Source organism: Octodon degus, unplaced genomic scaffold, assembly GCF_000260255.1.
Source record: "Octodon degus isolate 3935 unplaced genomic scaffold, OctDeg1.0 scaffold00197, whole genome shotgun sequence".
Taxonomy (NCBI): Eukaryota; Metazoa; Chordata; class Mammalia; order Rodentia; family Octodontidae; genus Octodon; species Octodon degus.
This window is the reverse complement of record NW_004524773.1, coordinates 2,816,593-2,820,519: the sequence shown is the minus strand read 5'-3', so window position 1 is coordinate 2,820,519 and position 3,927 is coordinate 2,816,593. Positions and strand designations below refer to the sequence as shown.

At 44.9% G+C, this 3,927-nt stretch overlaps 1 non-coding gene across 1 annotated transcript; it reads left to right on the top strand.

The window, feature by feature from the left end:
• The first annotated feature begins 2,235 nt into the window (after window positions 1-2,235).
• Window positions 2,236-2,337, top strand: LOC111813547. The gene has a single exon (XR_002818774.1). It is a non-coding gene; the product is annotated as a small nucleolar RNA U13 (small nucleolar RNA).
• The last annotated feature ends 1,590 nt before the right edge of the window (window positions 2,338-3,927 follow it).

The window sequence follows — 3,927 nt, the reverse complement described above, 5'->3', positions numbered from 1 at the left end:
CACTGGGATTACAGGCATCCACGCCCAAGGTTCAGGGGCTGGCAGGGTTCCAGGGCCAGCATGGCATGCAGTATCAGGGAATGAACCCAGGTCCTTGTGCTTGCCAGGCAGGTGTTTAGACTGCTGAGCTATCTCCCCAGCCCTGGCTCCCTTTGTTACCAGGGGAACAAGTTTTGGGTTCTTGGTATCCCAAGGAATTGAATAGGATACGCAGGAGTAACCAGAGGGAAACTTATAAAAAGTGAAAGACACTCCCCAGGGAGGTGGGGGCCGATGAAAAGAGCTCATGCTCCAATAGGGCAGGCACTGCTATCTCTTAAGGTCCCAGGATTACGGGAAGACCCAGAGTCAGGGATCGACAGGAGCCATGGCCCAAATGGGTACTTGATTCCATCCACCTGTCAGGAGGACCAACCAGGTTTTCAGAAGATGTGTCATGGCAGCCAAAGCCCACAGAGGGATTTTGGAGGTTGGGGTAGATGTGCATGGGATCAAACCCACAATACAAATGAAGTTGGATGAAGGCCAGAATCACATGCTTTCAGTTTTACCCATGCTTGGCCATCTTGGAGGATAGGATGACCTTTATTTGTTGTTTATTTATTTATTTATTTATCTATTTTTGGTGGTACCAGGGATCGAACTCAGGACCTTGTGCTTGCCAGGCAAGCACTTACTCCACTGAGCTATCTCCCTGGCCCTGATATTTTGATACAGTTGTCCCTGCTCTGTCTGGTTTCTCTGTTTTTACCCACCAGCTTCTTGTTTGCTGGTGCCCCCTCTACCTCCTGCCTCATTCTTGCCAGTTGCTTAAAGCTTTGCCCCAGAAAATATGAACTACTACATCCTATGCAGCTGTTCATGTTCCTGGGGAGAAGGACAGTCAGAGGATGAAGAAATAAAGATAAGAGCTAAAAGCTGAGGTCAGGTGGAAGGATGGGGAGGAAGGAACTCTGCCCAGCCACACAGGTGCATTTATTTATACATTTGATAAAGTCAGTATGGACACAGGGTTACCTAGCAACTAATGGCTGGGATTGTCTTATGAGCTCCCCCCCCCCCCCCGTACTGAGGATCAGACTCAGGACCTTGCTCTTGCCAGGCAGGGGCTTATGCTGCTGACCTATCTCCCTGGCCCTTGCCTCAGGTGCTCTTTGTTCTCCACCAGCCTTGCCTTGCCCCCACCCGCGTGACCGAGTTCCAGCCTCAGCTGCTCCCTGCAGTGAACTTCGTTACACACCCAGTGTGCGCACACCTAGGAGCTGGCCGGGCTCTGTGCAGTCTTGGGCGGCAGAACCAACAGGGAAGCTGCAGAGTGTGAGGCACGAGCTCCGTGAGCAGACATGTGGCCTGGAACTGCTGCTGCCTGGGCCACGAGAGCAGGTTTGTGTTGGAGTGGGGACAGCGCTGCAGCCAGCGATCAGGAGAAACAAGTTTCCAAAGGCCTCGGGCACAGGTGGGGCTGAGAAGATCAGAAGTGACACAGAAGATATTTGAATTCTTTCCTAATGATTCAAATTTAAAATCTCAATTACTGACACTATATTTTTAATAGTTAGTTGTCTAATAAAAAGTCTCTGTTTCTTCCCAATTAAGTAATAGCTTTTGAGGAAAAATGACCAGTTCATCTGCTGCAAGTTTATTTTAACTGAAAAATGTCTTCTATTTCTGTGTTTTGCTTGCCATATTTAACATTATTGGTGGCTTTTAAAAAATTAATCAGGGGCTGGGGAGATGGCTCAATGGAATAAGCGCTTCCCTGGCAAGCGCAAGGGTCTGAGTTCAATCCCCAGTTCAGGAAAAAAAAAAAAAAAAAAAAAAAAATTCATGCTTTGGGGCTGGTGAGATGGCTCAGTGGTCTAGAGCACCTACTTACAACAAGCTTAGCAAAACAGGGACTGCAGTTCAATCCCCAGCACCACATGCCAGCCGCCCCCCCCCGTGGGCTGAGCTGGTCACACACACACACACACACACACACAAATAAATAAATAAAATTAAAAAAAAATAAAAAGAATAAAAAATAAAAAATTAATCATCTGGGGCTGGTGAGATGGCTTAGTGGTCTAAAGCACCTACTTAGAACAAGCTAAGCAAAGCACAGGGACCGCAGTTCAATCCCCCAGCACCACATGCCAGCCAGCCCCGCCCCCTGGTGGGCTGAACTGGACACACACACACACACACACACACACAAATAAATAAAATTTAAAAAAAAATTAATCATCTCTCATGATCCTTAGGTTCATGAGCGTGATGACTGGGTGTTCATGCTGTATACATAAGCTGTGCCTCCCTCACACCTTGTTACGATGCAGGTACCTTACCTGTCTGACGTGAAAAAAAAAAACTAATCATCTCAGATATGGACCACGTCAGATAAGCAGTGACCTGTTGGCATATAGCTTGTCTATTGCATAGTTGCTCTATATTTCACTAATTTATGCCTATTGCCAACTTCAAACCATGCTCTTTGGGTTTATTCTGTTGCTTTCTTTCTAACTTGCCAAGTTGGACACCACCTAATTTTCGTTTTCACTTTTCCCTTATTAGGAGCCATATGTATGTTACATATTGTAGCAAACACATTTGTCTTGGTTACTTTTCTCTCCTCACTGGGACAAAATACATGACACCCAACATTAAGGAAGAAAAAGTTTATTTAGCTCAGTTTGTGGAGGTTTTTTTCACTTTTTTTTTTTTTTTTCCGGAACCGGGGATTGAACTCAGGCCCTTGCACTTGCCAGGGAAGCGTTTATTCCACTGAGCCATCTCCCCAGCCCCTAATATTTTTCTTTTTATCAGCCTCCACTTTAATCTTATCTTTTTCACTTTTTTTTTTTGTGGAGGTTTTAGTCCATACTCAGCTGGCTCCAAAGCAGAGTGGCACATGGCAAAGGGCAGCAGTTCATGGTGGAGGAAAACAGTAAAAGCAACAAAAGCAAAAGGAGAGAGGCACTTAGGCAGAGTGCAGCAGCTGGGGTTCGATCCCCACTGCACACCATGCAGGCCTTGACCCCGGGGCATGCTGAGATGGTGATTGAGACTGGGTGTGGTGGTACACGCCTGTAATCCTAGCTCTTGGGAGACTGAAAAGAGGAGAATCACTATGAGTCTGATCTATGTAGTAAGACCCTGTAGACCCTGTACTACATTAAAAAAGAAAAAAAAAAGAAAGAGGGGGAGAAGCAGCAAAAGCCACTGATCTTTCCCTCCCTTATATTCACTGTATGCAGGCCCACAGTGGGTGTGACACTCACACCCATAATCCCAGCATTGGACCATGAATCAATCAAAAACTCCAGAAGCTGCCCCATGATTGCATGAATCTCGGGGCGGGGGTGGGTCACAGCTAGACACAAACCATAACAACGCTTACCACCTAAGGTTCTTTGTGATCCACATACTGCTAGTTTTTGTTTTTGCTGCTGTAATCCATGATGGCTTATTGTTTTATGGTCAGTGTGGGATTAAAGCAAAAATTCTTCTGATATGAATGGAAATTACAACCCTCCAGAAGTTTTCATTTCCTTTTTACTACTTTATGTTTGCAGTACGCAATGCTTATGTCCCTTGAGGGGAGATGGTAGACATACAGAACACATAGTAATTCCTTTTTTAACCTCTTTCTTACCCTTCCCTACCCCCTCCTTCCATCTCTTGATCCACTTTCTCTTTGAGAAATCTCTGTCTCTATGCTTCCTATTATTTACCTTCTATGTTGCTCTTTACTTAAACTTTGGGTTTCTGATATAAGAGACTCAGGTGATATTTAAGCTTGTATGATTGACTTTGCTTAACATTATAGTCTCAATGTATATTTATTTTCACATAAATGACTCAAGTTTGTATTTCTTTAGAGCCAAGTATGCTTCACTGGGCGTAAAATGCATTCTCTTTATTCATGCATCTATTTTTGGAAGCATA